The sequence below is a fragment of the Balearica regulorum genome, chromosome 5 (genome assembly GCF_011004875.1).
Source record: "Balearica regulorum gibbericeps isolate bBalReg1 chromosome 5, bBalReg1.pri, whole genome shotgun sequence".
Taxonomy (NCBI): domain Eukaryota; kingdom Metazoa; phylum Chordata; class Aves; order Gruiformes; family Gruidae; genus Balearica; species Balearica regulorum.
This window is the reverse complement of record NC_046188.1, coordinates 47345155-47365820: the sequence shown is the minus strand read 5'-3', so window position 1 is coordinate 47365820 and position 20666 is coordinate 47345155. Positions and strand designations below refer to the sequence as shown.

The following is a 20666-nucleotide window of genomic DNA, read 5'->3' as shown; positions in this document are numbered from 1 at the left end:
CAACCCTCAGCAACCCTACAACAGAAGGGTCCTCCGAGAGATCGGGCAAACTAGACAATGGTTCAATTTCCTCCGCTTCCAAGGCAGCTATTCCAAAAGCCCACCGGTAACCTTTTGGGTCTTTGAAATACCCTTTCCGGAGGTAGTCTATGCCCAGGATGCACAGAGCCTCTGGCCCAGTCACAATGGGGTGCTTTTGCCACTCATTCCCAGTTAGACTTACTTCAGCCTCCAACAGAGTCAACTGTTGGGATCCCCCCGTCACACCAGAAATAGATATCGGTTCCACCCCTTCATAGTTCGATGGCATTAGGGTACACTGTGCACCCGTGTCCACTAGGGCCTTGTACTCTTGTGGGTCTGATGTGCCAGGCCATCGGATCCACACAGTCCAATACACTCTGCTGTCCCTTTCCTCCACCTGGCTGGAGGCAGGGCCTCTCTAATCCTGCTCATCATATTTGCTGCTCATCTCTTGCAGAAAGGACTTAGAAGTCCCTTCAAGAGGGTCATAAGTGCGGTCAGGCCTTCCACTTGATCTGGGGGGCTGCCTGGTGGAAACTGGAGCAGCATCCTTTCTGGAAGAGTTCCTTTGTACAGCTGTCTTGCCTTGTAGCTCATGTACGCGTGCCTGCAGGGTTGAAGTAGGCTTCCCATCCCATTTCCTCATGTCTTCTCCATGGTCACGCAGGTAAAACCACAGGACACCTCGTGGTGTGTATGCTCTATATCCCCTCTCCGGAGCAGAAAAACACTTGCTCCTAACAGCTGAAATACAGGTCTGTGGGGCTGGGGAGTACGATATATCCTCTTTGAGTTGCCGGATGTCCTGGGACAGTTTCTCCACAGCCGCGATGAGGGAGGAAGAAAGGCTCTCTTCATATTGCCGGAGTCGGCCAGCCACTTCATCCACTGTGGGTGCCTCTTCACTCTTCCAGTCAATTACTGCCAGTGAGTTGGCGTACGATGATGGTGCACTTCGCAGAAATTTTCGCCACATGGGTCGGGTACACTGGACTTCATCGGGGTCTGTGGGCAACTGTGTGTTGTCTGGATCGTAATAAACCATTTCCCGCACAGCTAATTCCCTCAGATATTGGATACCTCTCTCCATGGTGGTCCACTTGCCCGCCCGACATACGACATCTTTGCTGAAAGGATACCTTTCCCTCACACTTGACAGGAGGCGCCTCCAGAGGCTGAGGGCCTGTGCCTTCTTCCCAATTGCCTTGTCAATGCCCCCTTCCCTAGACAAGGATCCTAGCTGCTTGGCCTCCCTGCCCTCCAGTTCCAGGCTACTGGCCCTGTTATCCCAGCAGCGGAGCAGCCAGGTAATGATGTGCTCCCCTGGAAGGCGGCTGAAGTTTTTCCGCATATCTCGCAGCTCACTCAGGGACAGAGATCGGGTGATCACTTCTGGTTCCGGCTCTTCTTCTTCTCGTGATGGCCCCGGTTCATCATCATCTCTCACGATGCGAACCGATTTCCTTGTGTATTTCTTTTTGTGTATAGGGGCGACTGATATTGGTATGGGTTGATCTTTTGGCTCAGCTACAGTGCCTGTTGTGGGGGTTTGGGCAGCTGCAGTGCCTGTGGGTCCGCTCCCTCCCTCTGGGTGGTGCTGTCTACTGTCAAGCAGTGTTTGATAGACTGTGGCCAGGGCCCAGCACAGCACAGTAAGTTGTGTCTCCTTAGAATCCCCACAGTATTTTCCTTTCAAATATTCTACCATCTTATCAGGGTCTTGCAATTGTTCAGGAGTGAAGCTCCAAACCATTGGGGGTGAAAAGGTCTCTAGATACCCACCCATGCTCTCCCACATGCCATGCCAGCCCTGACCATTCAGTCTTGGGGAAGATCCCTGAGTGGTACTCTTGAAAAGATTTTTGCTAACCCTGAACAGGAGTTGGAAAACATTCAAGAGACCTAGCAATAGGAATATACTGGCCTGAACATTCCAAGGGTATTCAAAATTCTCAAAAATTGTTGTAACCAACCAAAAGGGAAAAGGGGAGGTGAAAGAGTGGGAGAAAGTATCCCCCCCGCCTTCCCCATAGATCGGGTGCAGTTATTAATCAATTCTAAAAAATATTGACTGAGGTACAGGCCTGACCGAAATGCTACATACAAGTACCAGCTCAGACTCATGACTGTCGATGATATCTTATCATAAGTCATTATCACACAATACAACAATATGAGAACAGGAACCCCTCTCCCAGAGGTGATAAACAGCACCACAGGGATTGCATAGAGAAAACACGGGTTTACAAACCAGAGCCACGTAATCAAACAGAACATCATTATGACCAGTGACTGTTTCAATAACATCATAAATTCTTACGACAATTTTAACACACTTGGGTCAGACTTGTCGTTATCACAACCCCTCGAGCCCCACGTTGGGCGCCAAAAAGGACTGACATGGTTTAGGCCCAGCCGGAAGCTGAGCGCCACGCGGCCGCTCACTCACTCCTTCCCCAGCGGGACGGGGAGGAGAACGGGAAAAAACCAACGGCAAAAGCCTGAGGATTGGGATAAGGGCAGTTTACTGGGACAGCAAGGGAGAGGGAAAAAACAATCAACAACAGTGCTGATAACAGATAATAACAATGGGTGATAACAGAGAACAATTTACCGAACCAACGACCGCCCGCCCCACCAGACACTCAGCCCGTCCCGGAACCGCGCTGAAACTGCACCGCCCCTCCCCTACCCGACTAGCCCCCTTTTATGGTGAGCATGATGTCACATGGTATGCAATAGCCCCCCCCCCCGGCCAGCTTGGGTCACCTGTCCTGGCTCCTTGTGAAATTAACTCTATCCTTGCCAGAACCAGGACAAAAGGATTCAAGTTCCTTTTATCTTGTATACAGCCATTTCCACCTATGTCAGGAGAGCACAAAATACTACACTTTCAATTTTGTACTGTCTGAATTCCAATGTCACTCAGTGATAAATGACAATACAACCCACAAGAAGAATCATAGAATGGTTTGGGTTGGAAGGGACCTTAAAGATCATCTAGTTCCAACCACCCTGCCATGGGCAGGGACACCCTCCACTAGACCACGTTGCCCAAAGCCCCATCCAACCTGGCCTTCAACACTTCCAGGGAGGGGGCCTCCACAACTTCTCTGGGCAACCTGTGCCAGTGCCTCAGCACCCTCATGGTAAAGAATTTCTTCCTAATATATATTTTAAGTCTACTCTCCTTCAGCTTAAGGCCATTGTCCCTTGTCCTATCACTACATGTCCTATAAAAAGTCCCTCTCCAGCTTTCTTGTAGGTCCCCTTCAGGTACTGGAAGGCTGCTATAAGGTCTCTCTAGAGTCTTCTCTTCTCCAGGCTGAACAACCCCAACTCTCTCAGCCTGTCTTCATAGAAGAGGTCCTCCAGCCCCCTGATCATCTTCATGAACCTCCTCTGGACTCGTTCCAACAGATCCATGTCTTTCTTGTACTGGGGACCTCAGAGCTGGATGCAGTACTGTAGGTAGGATATCATGAGAGCAAAGTAGAGGGGAAAAATCACCTCCCTCAACATGCTGGTCACACTTCTTTCCTAACAAGTCTTAGTTTTTCCTTGGATACACTGACACATTAACTCTGAACAGCATCTCATGAAGCCACATTACTAGAAAAATGTGTCCTATGGTCTTATTCAGTGACAGTCTAAATAGTAATGAGTGGACAATTAAATTGAGTATCACAAAATATACCATTGTTTTACATTTTAATTAGCTGCAGTTGATATATATATATATAGCATGGGTGGAGAGCAGTCAGTAATGAAAGGAAGGTTAAAGATGAAAATGAAAGTATGATTGTTACAACCTGTCACTTCAAAATATGCCTCTCACACACCGGTACTGCTGAAGCATCACAGCCAGAGAATGCTCTCTAGAAGCACTAACTAGGTCAAGATCTTCTAAGACTTGCAATTTTGGTGAGTTTTCAGAAAAGATGAAAGAAATAAAGACTGGATATCTCAGGACATAGAATCTGTTAATTTATAGTTGGTAGCTATTGAATATAGTTACCTCTGAAGGAATGCCCTTTGCTACCTCAGAGAATTCTTTCTCACAGTCCATGACCTCTGAGGCTAACTACATTCAGGTGTAATAATGAAATTGCCTATTACTCCAGGAAGGCTCTTGAATGCAGGAAACACAGTTTACACCAAAAATTTACTTGGACTATGAAACTCAAAACTCCAGAGAGAACGTAACCACCAATCTAAGCTGCAAGTATCAAATATGTATCTTTGGTTTAGATTTCCATCAGTAATATTTTCAGAAGAGTTTAGAACAAACTATGTCCATGAAATCAGGTGAAGAGTAACTAGAAATATGAGCAGACAGCCCACTGAGACTGCACACAATTGCAACCTAAACTACCAAAAGCTATTATGCAGCTATTATTGCAGGGTCAAGCTTACTTCATTCTTCCCTCTTCTCTATCTTCCCAACCCAAGTATGTGCATTAGCAAAAGAAGTAAACAAGTAAAATCAAGTCCACAAATGGAATTATTTTATGAAGACAGAAAAATACATTTCTAGCCTAAAATGCTTAATAACCATTCACAGCAAGACAAAAATGCGGACAAAGCAATGTTTAGTGGCCTGTAAGCTGAGAGAAACAGAGAGAAGGATATACCAATTTTGACCCCTGTATATTGAGTCCATCTTGGACTTGGAAAGAAGCTTGGCACCAAGACCAGCTATAGCAGAATCTGGCTTCATATCTGGAAGCCTAAGGTAGGAAAAAGCTCTGAGATACTATATTTTGGCTGGGGTTGATTTAAGTGTTGAACTCCTGCGTCAGGTTAAACAAATGGCCTTTTTCAATCTGGAGGCCCGGATTGCTGATAAGCCAGTGTTTAAGAGATGCAACAACCAAAGCCTGCAAACCTCTCCACTATGAAGAGAACTATGAAGGAGGTAGAAGCTTGATCACACAGATAAGTTAGTGGATGGGCTACTGAGTGGAAAAGTAAATATGTACGGTGAGTATTTGTTGACCTTCAGCACAGCCTTCAAAATTAATCTCTATAAAACATTTCAGATTTGGCAAATTAACAGATTTGAAAAGATGTTTTTCCAACTAACCAGATAGAAATGTGAGGTACTGAGATTGAGTCAGAGTACTGCCACAGAGAAGCAGTTCACCCAAGAACTTCTTTGGCCTTCTGCTACTAGTCTCAGCAGAGAGGGAAAGATGGACTGGGTAGTAAAATCCTTTGGGGTGTTCTGTGCATTGCAAGCTAGACACATTTGTGATGATGGAAGTGGAAGCTTGGTTCTGAATGCCCAGGCTACATTCCTTCTACCTGTAGAATCAGATACTGAGGGTACAGGGACCTCCAAACCATCTACTCTGTCCTCCTGAACATCACAATATACAAAACATAATAGTGTGTATTTTACTACAACAGTCTTCCACAAAGAGATCCAATCTGTGTACATGGACTCCAAGACATAGAGAAAATACAACTTCTCCAAGCAATTTTTAAAATAGTGAATTATTTTCACCACTAAAGACCTATCCTTAATTTCTAATCTGAATGTATGAGACCTCAGCTTCCAGCTATTGTTTCTTCTTAGAATTTTGCTATATTAGAAAAAATTTAAACATCTATTTTTCCCTCATACACCAATCAAATCAGTCCTCACATTTCTTAATCAATAGCCTAAAGTTTGAGCCCTAAGTATTTCCTTCATTTCTTCATCACTGAGTATTTTTGTGTCTCTTTTCAACATAATTTTCAAAACGTGGACAAATTGAAATGTAAACAGCATTCCAGTTTTCCCACTGACATTGTTAAAATCACTATTATTTTTCTCTGCTTATTTATCCAATGGCACAACATAGTCCTTTTTTAACACTGTCACTGTGGGAGCTCCTGTGGAATTTCTTTCCTGATCTCAAGTCCTTTTCAGACTTGCTTTTACAGATGAATGTCCCTTATTTGGAATGTATATACTGTATCTGTCCTTCTTATACATAATATTTTGCATCCACAATCACTCTGCATGCCTGTCTTATTTATCATGCTGCTGATACTGTTGCAAGGAAAAACTCCTTAATTAATGTGATTTAAATCACATCACTATACCCAACGACATTTAATTAACCGGCACTCACTGCCAGCTCAGGATCAGCAATGAAACAGATGAACCACAATGCTAGATACTTACAAAATGACAATAAACACCTAAAAACTTCTCAACACCCCTATATAATTAATCTCCCAAAGTAATATCACGCAGATACCCTCACAGGCCATGTGGGTTACAAGCACATCCCCACTTCTGGGAGTGCAGGCTCTGCTGCTTGCTCACTCCTCCCCTTGAGACATGCGTGGTCCGGCTCTGTGCAGTCCCATGCTATCTGCTAACGCACAGGCTGGAAAGGAAGCACTCACAGTTCACGCATGCGTTCACAAAGTCCCTGCTTGTTGCACCCTGTGCGTTCACTCCACTAGTTGGATGCTGGCTCCTCACAGTACCCAGTGCACAGCCAGCTCGGTCAGACCAAGCCCAAGGTTGCAATGACATGGGGCAACATCTGGTAGTGTCAAACAAGTTTTTTTTCCTCTGTTTCTCTGCCAAGCCACTCACACTTTAAAAGTTTCATGCTTCTTTTATACTTCTTTTCAAGCTTTGTTTCAGAAGTTATTTTGGGGGGTGATTTGTTTGGTTGGTTTTTGTGTGGGTTTTCATTTTTGTTTAAATTCTCCTCTTTAGCATTATCTGTTTGGGGAAATGCCCTCTCAGGTAGCTCAGTTATCTTATTCACGCGGTTTACCCTCACGTTCCCATCCTAGCAGCTGTTCTTATCTAGGTAGTTTTGCCAACTATGGGTCCTACGCTGAGGTTAAGTGTAATTTTCTGTCAATGATCTGTCTAGATCATTGAGACAAATATTGTAAAAAGAGTTACAATATCTGTATAGTCTATTCAAACATATTTCCCCACAATAATTATTTTTGAATATCTGACCAGTACTTCTAAGCTACTTAAATATCCTATGCATTTTAAAGTTTAAGTGCACTATATTTTCCTAGTAACATCTATCTGCCAAACTTGCAGTATCATCAAAGAGTTAAATTGTTTGCTTGATAGAAAATACTTCCCATAATACCATACTATGGCCATTAAACATTTCCTCTGCCTTAGTTCTCTATTAGTTGAATCCTGTGTTGGATTGTCTGTTGTTTTGCCTAAAATTTATGTCACACTGAATGGTCAATGATTATGTTGTATAACTGGAATGTGAAAAGTATAACAGAACTGATGATTTAAAAATATTTATTCCTAATAGATGTTTTCCAATATCCTTTCACTTGCTTTTTCTTTTCATGATAACAATTTTTACTCATTATTTTTCCAGATACAGAACAGATATATTAATTGAATAATTCCATCAGTCATGCATCACTACTGCCAATAACTCTTCACAGGATGTCTCCAATAAAAGCAAGAATAAGAACAACAATAGTACCTCATTTCTGGTATATTCTAAGCCCACAACCCACCTCAACATTTCTCTCCTATCAGATCAATTGTATTCCTTGCATTCTTTTATGATTTGGGTTTTTCTCTGGCAAAACACTGTATTCCTAGAAACTGTCCAGTTTACATTCACAGACTTCTGTTTATATGTTCTCTCCAATCAATTTTTCCCCACGATTTTCCTGAGGTTTAGAAGATAGGTCTATCTGAAACAGCAGCATCAGCTGCATTTTATCTTTTATTTGCTATAGTTAATCATCAACTTCATCCTTCTTTGCCACAAAAAATCTTATCTAGATGATATTTTAAATCAGATGCAATACCTTTTGTGATAGGAAATTATTATCTATATTTCTCAGCAATTCTCAATGACATTCTACTACTGCTGTATGAGGTTTTCATACATATTGCCAAACCTGAAATTTATCATTTAAAAACACAATTATTTTTTCCACATATTATGGGAAGTTACTTAAGGACTAAGCCATCCTCTGCTACGGTTTGATTCAGTAGTCTCTAACAGATACCTCCAGGCCTTTACTTAATGTATGTAACTCAATCTTCAGGGCCAGACTACTCAGTGAAATGTACATTACAGAAAGAGGGATATCAACATGAACATTCACTGAAGGTGAGGTTTTTCAACCTCTTTCCAGTTCAAAAGAGAAATCCACTATGGTTTTAATTCCCTGCACCATATGCAGTCAAAATTCACATGGGCGTTAAATGCAATAAAACTGTTATTGAAGTAGTAGACTGTGCACTGCATGCGAGCAACCTGAAAGACTAATGGGATCACCATCCTTCCCCTTTAGTAGTTGTGTCATCAACTACCCTAACAAAAATGAACCTCAGTTCTTTAAATGATGTAACAAATATAAAAGCTCGCCTCTGGAAAAATAATATATAACCACTTGTAGAAGAACCTGCCTGTCCAATAAGGGCTCACAAATAGAGTACTGGCAAAGAAAATTCTTGTAATACCAAACAGCTAAGGAAAAAACCCTTAACATAACATGTATGCCCTTTGGCAAAGAAGCTCGTGGAATTTAATATATTTTTGTGCACTTCATTTGAAACTTGCATGCATTGAGGAAGGGAAAATCATGGCTTCTTAATCCTTTTCTGCCCTTGTAGATCCTCTTCTGTAGCCTTTAAAAGGTAAACTATAACATTTTTATTATTATTTTATTATTTAGTTATTGATGTGAATAATCAGTGGACAGAGATTACACCATCACCAAATTCTCCTAGCTATGACTGAGAATTCAGCCCTAAAATGTGAAAGTTTACAAAATATCTAGTTTTGTTAATATAGATTGAAGTTTTGCTGTGGCAGTAACAAGGGCCAGATTACTTAATTAATCCATCAATTATTTCATTATACACTGATTAAAAATAAGCATTAATACCTAGAACATCATCAGGGACGGCAAAGGGAAGATGGAACATTTAGAAATTTAGAAGTTTATGGCATATTAATTCAAAATGGTATTTGGATCACCCTTTATATCTGTAAATATAAATACTAATCCTATTACTTATTTCTGGAACTAAAACAAGGTTTGTACTTCATTTAGGAGAAGGAAAAAATAAAACAAAAACAAAACCACAGAGAAGGATCAATCCTGCTGAAGTAATTACTAAAGCTCCAATTGAGATTGGTTGGAGCAGAACTGGGTTTATCTTTGCACAATGACGGGGAAGGGAAGGGAAGGGAAGGGAAGGGAAGGGAAGGGAAGGGAAGGGAAGGGAAGGGAAGGGAAGGGAAGGGAAGGGAAGGGAAGGGAAGGGAAGGGAAGGGAAGGGAAGGGAAGGGAAGGGAAGGGAAGGGAAGGGAAGGGAAGGGAAGGGAAGGGAAGGGAAGGGAAGGGAAGGGAATTGTTTGCATGGAAGAGTTACTACAGAACCAACTAGCTCATGCATGTTGCAGTGCTGCATTAGAACCAAAAAATGGGCACTACTGAATAAAAATCAAAACAATCCTTTTAATTACTTCTCTGCAAGACAGCATTCTCATTTATACCAGTTTACAGAGAGACTATCAGCCCAGCCTTTTCCACCCATCCACTAATAGTTGGTTTTGGAGATTGAAAAGAAAGTAAAATATTGGTCTATAGCTGATGAAGACCCAATAATGATGAAACTTTCATCCCTAGCTCCCTACTTTAAATTCCAGTCAAGATAATGGAATCTGATGGGCTTCAGTAGTTTGATGAGTGGGCAATAGCACAGTGCATGAGAAGCGAGGTGAGAACCTTCTATCCACATCACAACTGGACACCTTTTTTGCCATCTCAAAGATGCTGGGGAAGGTTAAAGGTACATGAACAGAATTAGTGCCTGCTTAAGGTCTTAAGGCAGTCTTTTGCTTAAGATCATGACAGAGGTACAATGATAAGCAGTGTGAGGAAACTAGCACTGTTATTACTCATGTGGTTGGCTTTATCTCCCATGTAACACGGCACATGAGTGAAGAGATTATTGATATGAAAGTGAAGATAGCTTTGTAAGCAAAAATAAGATGTGCTGGAGATCTGAACTACACTAGTACTTTTTGAAAATTACTACCACTGGCTTTCAGGATTAGGTTTGACAGAGCATTCTAGAAGTTAGTTCATGTTATACTGTCCATACAAACATGAAAGGAAACCACATCCATACTTCTGAGGATTATTTTAATGCACAGGACTGTATGGATTCCATAGCTGCCAAATAACTGAAAAGCAATCCCTCAAGCACATTGCTAAATGCTCTGAATTGCTGCTGGTTTGCAGACAAAAACTCATTCATTTAACTTATCTCTCTGTGATACTTCTGAGTAAGCTTTATTTAGTTGCATGTGAAACCATTGTTGCTGGAGTTTTTTGCTTTGTTTTGGGGGTCAGTTGTTTTCCTTTTTAATTCTCCTGGTTTCCTGGCTATATTGCTCCCCCACAGTCCTGACATAACAGTACAAGCTTGGCAGCAAATACTATGGGAGATTTTATTCAGTGGTCTGATGCTGCCTCTCTCCCTTTCACAAGCAGCAAGGGTAAACTTTGTCTTGGCATTGTGAAAACAGAATTTCAAGAATTCTTACAGTTGCGTTAGTATTTAAACCATATGCTTGAAATGCATTTTAATCTGTCCAAGGAATAGATTCAGTCCTGGGAAGTTCATTGTTGTTTCTAATTGTCAGCGACTGCTACACTTTGCTTGCCTGCAGCTATACAATTAACATATCACCACTACACAAAATATTGTAATATGCTCAATGTCCTAACAACAAGAGCCTCACACTCCACTTCTATCCAACAATTTCCTCCTAATTGGATTTCCAACATATTAGCAAATGACGAGGAAGAACAGACAAACAGACATATGCAAACAGATAACGCGGCCTTCAAACACCTTTTCCTGTTATTGTGCAAAGTTCTGTGGAGATACCCCTGGTTGTTGTATATACCAAGAAAGAGAAAAACAGAGAGAGTGAGAGGGAAGAAAAGCTCAACTCCAGAAGTGGAAAACATGTAACTTGTGCCCTGAGATATTGCTATGGCAACATTTAAACAATGAACAGAAAGCACTGCAGGATTCTGCTCTTGCTTCCTTGGATACCAAATGTAAATCCTGATTCTCTTTTATTGTGTGCATGCACAAGCGTCTGATTTTTGCCTTTTCCTCTAACAGATAGCAAAGTATCCAGGCCCCCTACCAGGAACTACACATTAATTCAGTTCCATGTACTGCAGTTTGTGAATATGCAATTAAAACACACCACTGGCACATTCATCTACCCTCTTCTATCCCCCAAGAGAAAAAAATGACTGTGATAGTACAGCTAAATGACAGGTTTATCATTAAATAAACCACTACAAAATGTCACAAGCCAAGCCCCAATGTCTTCTGCCATGACAGGAAAGCGGAGGCAGGATCCTTTCTAAGGGCAGCTCCCTGCCCATGCTGCTAGACTCGAGCATGCTGCAAGGCTGCCTTCCAGACCACTGTGGCTCATATTACTAAATCCTTCTCATCCGGGTTGTCCTGTGGGGGCAGCACTTTATAACTGAAAGAGGCTTGTTTTTCATCGTGATTTTCGGAGAGCAGCTGGCAAGGAGATGGATGGGGATGCAGAAAGAGCGCCTCTGCTAATAGTATCCCAAATCCCAGTCAGCTTGACTACTCTAGAAATGACTTGGTGGGTGCTAATTGCATTTCTTCCGAGTAATTTTCATCCCAGGCTGCAAGCGGCACTAATTCCAGCACCCTTCTCTCTCTCTCTCTTCTCGTTCCCTCACTAGCAATCAGAAACAATGGCATATCTGCAAGCCAAAGTGAAGGCACACTGGCAAGACCAAGATGGATGCTCTCACACACTGCTGCTGTGCACAATGTACTCCTTCAGGGAACATACTGTGACTTCACTCTTGGACAGCTTGGCTTGTGAGTTTTCACCAGCACCAAGCTCTCTCAAAATGGGCTAAAATCCTGTCGTGCACCCCATTCAAAATCTTCCTGTCTCATATTGCTACAGCAAGAACCTTCATGTCAAATGGGAGATAGCTTTTTAGTCTTTCTGTAGGAAGCCATGACAGCACCTCAGGAATTCCTTTCTTTTCTTCCAGTCCCACACGATTGCTTGTATTGGCTCACATCTAGAGCATTCTTTCTTGGGTCTCACCCAATCTGAAAGTCCATTTTTCACTTGTCAGTGCTATCAGGTTGGGAGATATTGTGACACAAAATTTGCTACTCCAGCAAACTGATAGTGCAAATTATTCCTGACATGTGAAAAGACATGGACTAGCTACCCCTTTGCATTACTAACCTACAGTTTGTCAAGAATACCTTTAAGTTTGAGATGTGTGATCTCTGAACTCTGGAGAACAATTAGAACAATTGGAGCAGGACCCTTCAATACAGCTTTCTCTTTCCTTCTGTACAAGCATTTGGTGCCTAAATATACACATAATGGTTCCCTGTACAGTGCCAAAATCCCAGTTCTCTGGGGTCAATTACCAAAAGGATTGTCCATAGTTCAAAGAGGAAACAGCCTGCAGGACCAGCATATGCTGCTGAATGAGACACCTGTGCTCAGGCATGTGTGAGGGAAGTGGCAGAGACAGCCAGCTCTTGCATCTGCCTGAGGAGATTTGTTGCTCCTCATTTAACTGGATGTTTGGATTGATGTTTTTGGCCATTTATTTTATGATCAGCCCTTTGGGCTCTGGATAAGCCCCAGCACAAATGCTGAGAAATGCTATACTCATTCCCATTATGAGACTGAATGAGTTAAACTCTGGGTTGTTCCATGTGTCTTTTGGCTACTGTATTAAGTGAATGATTCACTAAAGTGTGAAAGTGTTGCCTCTTTAGAAGCAGACACGCATCCCTAGCTTTTTAATGTTGACAAGGTTTGCCTATTTCAGCCCAAACTGGTGGCTAACTTTTCCCAGTGCTTGCTTATCGCATCAAGAAAATCCTCCTGCTAGTTATTGTACAAAATGAATGAGGCACCTATGGCAGCTTTCTATTGTCAAAAACTGGAATTGCTCTATCAAATTTTCTGTTTATGTGTTCACTTGACAGCAATCCAGGGAAAAGCTTGGAGATGCCTTTTCCTTAGCCAGCTTCTTTTTCCTTCAGTAATTACTGAGCAGCAGCTTAACATAAATTTAGCTGCTCTATTACTGCAACTGCTGATGTAAGTGTAGCCCACATTAGGGCACAGACTTATAATGATACGTGAAGGAATGGAGAACAGAGTTTTGCCCTTATTTTCAGATGCTGACAAACTTATTACCCATTTAGTGTCCCACCAGGAAACATATGCCCACAGAAATAAATGAGGCTAAAGCACTTCATACTAAACCGATTTAGCTATACTGAGAAAGATGAGAGTAATTGGAGCTGGAAGGAACAAATTTTGCTGTGCCTCCTTCCTTCTTTTTCTAAACACAACAGCACAAAGGGTCTAATTTGTTCACGTGGCCAAACAAAAAACTCCCAGAGATTTCCTTAGGAGCAGAATTGCACCCTAAATCTTAATTCTTTACAAGTATCCAATGTTTAAGAGGCATGACCTCCAAACAGAAGCGCATGGGACACATTCGAGAGGCAGAAGGTCTCATTGCCATTATGCTGAAAAATTCAGTATGTTTACATAAGATAACAGTGGTGATGTTAGTGAATGGAGAAAGGGGGGGGCAAAGGAGATGCTAATATTATTTATGTATTTATCCAGGGAAGTTAGAGCTCTGGTTTGTGTTGTTTCACACAGGAAGCTTATGAAGAGGGAAATGCTGCCAGAAAAAAATGTTAGAATTAAGATCTGGCTCTACCAACACCTCTCCCATCCCTGCCTTCTTTCCCCTCCTCCAGAATACTGCAGCTAGGGAAAAGTAAAATGAGTGGCAAAGCTAGTTCTGCACCTTGCCTGCCAAAAAATATCCATATCTGTTCAATGGCTCATTTAATTAGCCGTTTCTCTCTCTCCTTCTCCACCAGTTTTGTACTAATACGGTCAGCTGGAACCTCTACATGTGAAGGCCAAGGTTGAGGAGGGCAGAGGTGAGGGAGAAGGGGAAGAAAGAGAAAGAAAACTACCTATCTACAAGCTAAGCAGTCATGCCAGGAGAGGGGACAGAAGTGGCACTGTTCCCCACAGGAAAACAAGGACCTCTATTTTAAATACCATGTTATCCTGCCTTCATTCCACACCCCCACACCACATTTCTCCAGGAAGGGAGAGACATTTACGGGTCTGTTACACATCATCATTAATCTGTGAACCTCACCATCTACAAGCCACTTTATTATTATTTTATCAGCATAATAACAAACCCCTCCTAACACCACAGTATCCTCTCACTGCTTGTCAATCAAAGTAAATCTCCTTCAACTGCCATGAAAGTCCTAGGGGAGCCTGAAGGATTCACCACAATCACAAAGAATTTCCTAGGAGATCTGGAGGGCATGGGTGGCTAGTACAGCAGTTTCCTAAACTCCCCTTCAACAGAAGAATGTCCTCTCTCTGCCTGTTACTGCTTTTTCTTAACAATGGAATGTAAAACATGCTATTTCTCTCAGAGCTGCCTCCTCAAAACCCAGTAAAACCCCTTGTCCTACACCCCCCCCCCATTCCCGCCAAAAGCAATCCTTCACCTCCTTGCTCGATTATAAAATTTTCCTGTTAATACACCATATTGATCTGCAATGTTAGACTAGAAGCCAGCATTCAAATCTGAACCTTTCTCTATTTTAAACAGTTAATAAATAAACAAATAAATAAATAAACCTCCTCCGTGCATCCAGTTCTATGCAACTTGCATCCATTTGTACAGACTGGGCAATCAGGCAGCACCCGCCCCCCCCCCCCCCCCCCCCCCCCCCCCCCCCCCCCCACTGCAGGGGCTTTCTCAAAAGATTTCTTTGCTAGTGGGCATTCACAAATGCTATAGAGCCACACAGGCAGGCGCCTGCAACATCCTACCAAGGTTGGAGTTTTACTAACTGAACATTTGAGCTACTGTGAGAATTCAGTTCTGTCCTCATTCCTTCCCTTCTCCCTTCCCAACCACCCCCCTCCAGCCATTATCAAAATCCAGTCAGATTGTTTATTCAGATGAGGGAAAAGACCAAGAAAAAAGGTATAAGGAAGAAAGAAGAGAAACAATGGGGTATATTCCCTTTTCCAAAAATTAATAAAATGGAAAGTGTACTTACTGTATCCACAAAGACTATCCAGCTGGAAATCCAAGTGGTTACAAAAAAACAGGGTGGGGGAGGGGCTAGGAAAACTATTTCATTTCAGCAACCAAGCCAAAATTAAAAACAAGGAAGGAAATAAAAATAAAGGATATCCAATCGCAATTTCCCAACAATTTCAGTCCATACAGGTGACAATCCAACCCAACACTGCTGAACTCTCCCCCTCCGGCAATTTTGCTTTCTTCTTCTCTGTCCTTTATTTTCTCCGTGGCTTTCAACTTTTCTGCTTAAAATTGCTGTAGTGGTAGCATTGATGTTTGCCTTCACTGGAGAAGAGTGGTTTAAAATAACAGGAAAAAAACCAAAAATCCTTGCAGAGGATGAATGGTCCTTCTCCTTTCTGAAACTTTTCATTCCACTGTGGATCCTTTGCCTAGTTTCCTTTTTCTGAGGTTTTCTGCCTCTCTGGCTCCACTGCTCTCCATTGCTCACTATTTGTTTTTTCTCTGGAGAGCAGAAAGGGCTGTATTTCTTTTTAAGCAACCCTCCATCTGTATTCTTTTAATGTAATTTTGTTGTGACTGTTAAGATCCAGGTCTTGCCAGGCAATTTTCTTCTTCCCCCTTCTTTGCTGCACTATCAATTATCCAATCCGTGTGTCTCCACATTAGAACAGGGATTCCCATTCTTCTTTTTCCCTATACCCCACACTCCTTTACAAACGAATCTCCTATTGCATTTAAATTTTTATTTGTGTCTGTCAAAACAATAAACTTTTAGTTTCTCTCCCACCTTTCCAAAGATCTGATTAGATTTCCAATCACAACCCAGTGCGCAATTGGATTTTTGATTTCAGCAAGAAGCCAGCAATCCACAGCATCAGCACCCTCTCCTTGCTTCAAACTCCACGTTATATCCTTTTGCCTTCCCTCCAACTCCTCTGCATTTTCATAATCTCACATTAAATGGAATGAAGGAGGGAGGGAGTAGAGAAAAATTCAAGGTTCCCACCAGCTGTCAAGAATAAATCCATCCCCTTGTTATTTTTTAAACACTTGGGACGGGTGTTTTTAACGCCCACTCTCCCCTTTGCCCCCCACACTTCTCAAAATCTTTCTGATGTTAAAACTCCCCCAACGGGGCACAAAAGAAGCCTGGGGAGGCGTGATTTGTCCTTTTAGCTGTAAATTTCACAAGCACCCTTTGCTTTTCATTTCAGCTTCCGCTCCATCTTTTGTCCAGCAGCTATACAGATCCAGCAGCACCGAGACGGATAAACTTCTATTTCTTCTTTGAGGAGAGAGAGGGAAAAAGAGACGGGAAGAAGGATAAAAGCTCTCCAGTCTCTGCCTCCCTTTCTCTATTTCAATGCAGGTCCGATCTCATTTCCAAGCTCAGCCTGGTGTAGTTCAGATCTACAAGTTGGATTTCCCTTCTGCGCAGCAGTGAGTTAGTCTCCCATCTTCTTCCACATGCCAGTTATCTTCCCCCTTCTCTTTCTTCCTTCCTGCCTCCCTTCCTTACAAGATGACACATTTCCAGGAGCGCAGCAGCCGCTTCTTTCAGTTTTTAGTTTCATCCCTGAAATGCATAGCCCTTTGCACAGCCGAAACCCTTCCTCCCTCCTATTAGCTTCAGCTTGAATTCTCCCTGTGTGTGCATGTACGTACGCATGTATGTATATATCCAGATCCTGACAGCTGCTGTTGTTGCTGATGGGAGTAGCTCTGCCTTTCTATCGCTCTGGCTTTCTCTTACTCCCCACCTTTCAGTGGCACCCTAGGATTTGCAAATGTCCCAGGGCCAGTCTTTCTGGCTACACTCCTTCTCCCCTTCCGTTTTCTCCCCTCTTTCTCTCTGCCCCCCCCCCCCCCCCCTTTCTTTTCTCTGCTTGTGATCAGTAAAATACAATTACCCAATTACCTCCCATCATCTTAGCACTGATTGGTCAATTGCATTAACACTTGATGTCAGGGAAAGGGTATGAGAGCTGCTCTGACGTGGCACTGCTGCCACCTGCTTGACAGTCTGGGAACAAACTCGGGGTTACCTTAAGAAACCTCCAACTCAGAAAGCAGTAATTGAAAAACAAGGGATCATCTTAAGGAAAGGAATGTCAAAACTCATTTTCTTAAAAGCCTGCCTGATTCTGACAGTTCAACCAGTATTCACAGGTACTAGCCTAGCCGCTGAAGAAGAGGGAATGACAGTAAAAAGAAATGAGGAATAAAGTTGTCTTTGCAAAAGAAGTACAGAACGACCAGTATTCACATGCATCAACTCTAGCCACAGATGCCGAAGAATGACAATAAAAGGAAATGAAGTATAAAGTTATCTTTGCAAAAAATGTAACAGTGGAAATAATTTGCATGGAAAAACTATCTGTTTTCTAATTACAGAAATAAATGTTTGTTTAAAATTTGTATACACATAAAAGTTACCTAAAACCCCATTTTGACAGACGTTCCAGGCCAAAAGCCCTGTGAAGTGCTTCAAGGTTTCAGTGGCTTTAAGTGATGGCTACAGTGAGCTGTTAAGTGACAACAACATGACAGTACCATGTCTAGACTCACCTATCGAATCTGCCACAGTTTGGTTAGGATGACTTCTGACCAGGATTTTTGAGGTTTCTAAACTTACTCCCCGAGTTGAGCTAGTAAGTACTGACATGTTTGTTATGTAGTTATCTACTTACCAAGGCATGTTAGATGTACTTATGCATGTTACCTAAAATGCTTAGAATTGGGCTTATGTCTTGTCTTTTCAGGGACTTAAATTCAATAGAAATGTTACAGAAATCTTTGCACGTATAAAGTTAGTTACGCTACCCTCTCCAGGATCAAAGGAAACAGAATATGGATGATGTATGTGCTGGCATTCGTCTCTCTCAAAATCAGAAAGGGATTATTTATAGATCTAACTCCTCCACACAACCCCAAAAAAAGAATGTCAGGCGCTTTCATGGTAATTATAGCAAACTTCATATACTAAGCAGTAACTGAGTTTTTCCATGCATGCAATAATATAGCTAGCTCTTTGCTCAGTCTTCTCTCAAATAGCCAAGTTATCTTTGGTATCCTTACTTAGCCTTCAACTTTGGTGTGAAACCGGAATACTTGAAAATAAAATACATTTTTAAGTTATATGTCATTTTATAAGTTTTTCTAGAATTATAAAATCCATAAGCTAGCTGAGTTCAGTCAAATAACACTTACTGAATCATTAACATTGACTTTCAGATTTATTCTACTGACTCAGCGGGCTTTCTGGTGAGAAAGTTCTACCAGATATAAGTTAAGCATCTGGAACTAGGTCTTTAATCACTGTTAGATCATTTAGCATCTGATCTTACTATCACTGAAATCAATGGCAAACATAAAGTACCTACAATGGATGAAAGACTGAGTGTGTAGTAATAATTAATAACCCAAACATAATAGTCTTTCAAGAATGATAAAAAATACTTTGGGGATTTCTGGAGAAGGCTGCAAGTGTGATAGGAGATGAAGTTGCTGACAAATAACAATCTTTTTCTCAGTTGGTGAGCTTATTTTGTTCCTTTCTGATTCATTGATGCTGATGATGTATTTTGGGCCTACAAACATCTTATGAGAGTCTTTTTCTTTTTACTACTTAAAATCCGAAAAAACCCACAAAGTTGTTTCTTTTCCCAGAAGGACAAAAACATGACAGCCTAATATATGTTTGCCCCACTGTTTCTTTAAAAAGTGCCTGAACACTTTCCTGCTAATATTAAAGAGCCTTTAAGCAAAAGTGAAGGTTTCTATAACAGAATTAAACAAATATATGGGCTTTAAAACCAGAAAACACACAGCTGTTGGGGATCTAATCAGAATGTAAGACACAAGCATCTGCAATAACCACAATATCTCTGCAGATACAAAGTAATATTTCACTTTTGATGGAAATTTGCACATTTTGTATTTTTATGTCATTCAAATGACATCAAAACACAAATTTCTAACAGATGCCAGTACTTAAACAAATGTACATATAGATATATACACACAAAGATCATATATTTGCTGGCATAGATGTGACTAAACACAAAATTAGTATCAAGACTGTAATATGCTGTAGGCTATGATACAATCTTCTCTCTTAAAGTTTGTTATTTTTAATATACCAATTACACTTTATCACCTAATTAAACATAGAAGATAGAGTGATTAGCTTCTTAGAACATAACTTTAAAGCAATCTAATTTGTGATATTTATGAGATGACACTGTATGCTATATGAAAAGGTGAATGTCCTTTTACTAAACAAAATAAAAAAATATAATTGTATTATCTGTTTTACAAGTGTACATGCCACCTATGCGTGAAACCTATTATAACCAAATATTTTAGTATTATCACAATAAGTCATTCACTAATCAAATGTTAAAAGGGTATCATTAGCGCTAGACAGAATTCTTTGTGTGACTTTTTACCTGCAGTACATTGCATGTTGTTTCCTCCAAACAATATTGCTTGTATATTGCCTTCAATATTTTATTTTGCAGATTTTCTGGGCAACAAAAACAATTCCCTACATATCAGTTCACAAAAGCTATCCAACACGGTGAGCTGCTATTCAAAATGAATGCACCATGGAAAACTTTGGATGATACACATGATGCAATGTTTTACAAGCACTGACAAGGTGAGACACAGGAAATACCCCCAGGCCTTCTGTTCAGTTCCTAAACCAGGGAATTGCTATCCTTCATGCCCATTCCCCACCACTGGGCACACTCGTGTGGACAAGAAGTGTGCAGAGCAGCTGTTACCTGGTCTTGTCCCTGCCTGGGAGCTGCCCTGGCAGTGCTGCATACAGCTTGGAGAAGAGTCACTGCTGCTATGGTACAAAATCCCAAACACGCAGTGGAGGTCACTGGGTCCTGGTTCTTCTTATGGACCAAGATCATCATGAATCAAAAGGGTGCACTATGAAGAAAACTAAACACAAACTGGCAAGGCAACTTTGTTTTTCACATAATGGGACAAGCTTGCCCAATCCTGAGTATGGGAGGATAACAAAATTCAAATGTATGTACCAGCAAATCTTCACACAACAAACATGGACAGCAAAGGTTATAACACACATTTTCCTTTGTGACGGATGATGTGAGTTAAAGAACTGAAGTTCTGTGTGTGATTAGCACTGGAAGACAGTAGTGGAAAAGACTAGAATTCAGAATTGTGAGTCATTTGGTGGAAGAGAAACATGACTAAACCCTAAGAAAAGAGAATTCTGACCTCTAGAAAAAGGACTAGAGAAACTTGAATAAACATAACCAAAGTTTAAGGAAAAGAGTGAAACCAGACCATTTTGCATATATAAAGTAAACTGAGAAGCAGTTTCAAGTTGTTCTAAGTCAGTGACAGTCCTGCCTTCCTTTTAAATAAACGTGAAGAAATCACAAAGGAAGTTGTGGAACATATTATTCTTT

General features: G+C 41.3%; 1 protein-coding gene across 9 annotated transcripts in view; it reads right to left on the bottom strand.

The window, feature by feature from the left end:
• Positions 1 to 20666, bottom strand: part of LRRC4C (leucine rich repeat containing 4C) — a 571899-nt gene that overhangs the window by 91906 nt on the left and 459327 nt on the right. For 4 of the 9 annotated variants that reach the window (XM_075754726.1, XM_075754727.1, XM_075754720.1 and 1 more), the window contains exon 1: positions 15224 to 17047. The exons of the other annotated variants lie outside the window; for them this stretch is intronic. The gene's annotated coding sequence lies outside the window, so the exon portion shown is untranslated. Of the gene's footprint in view, positions 1 to 15223; positions 17048 to 20666 lie in introns of those variants that run through there. 9 annotated transcript variants of the gene reach the window in all.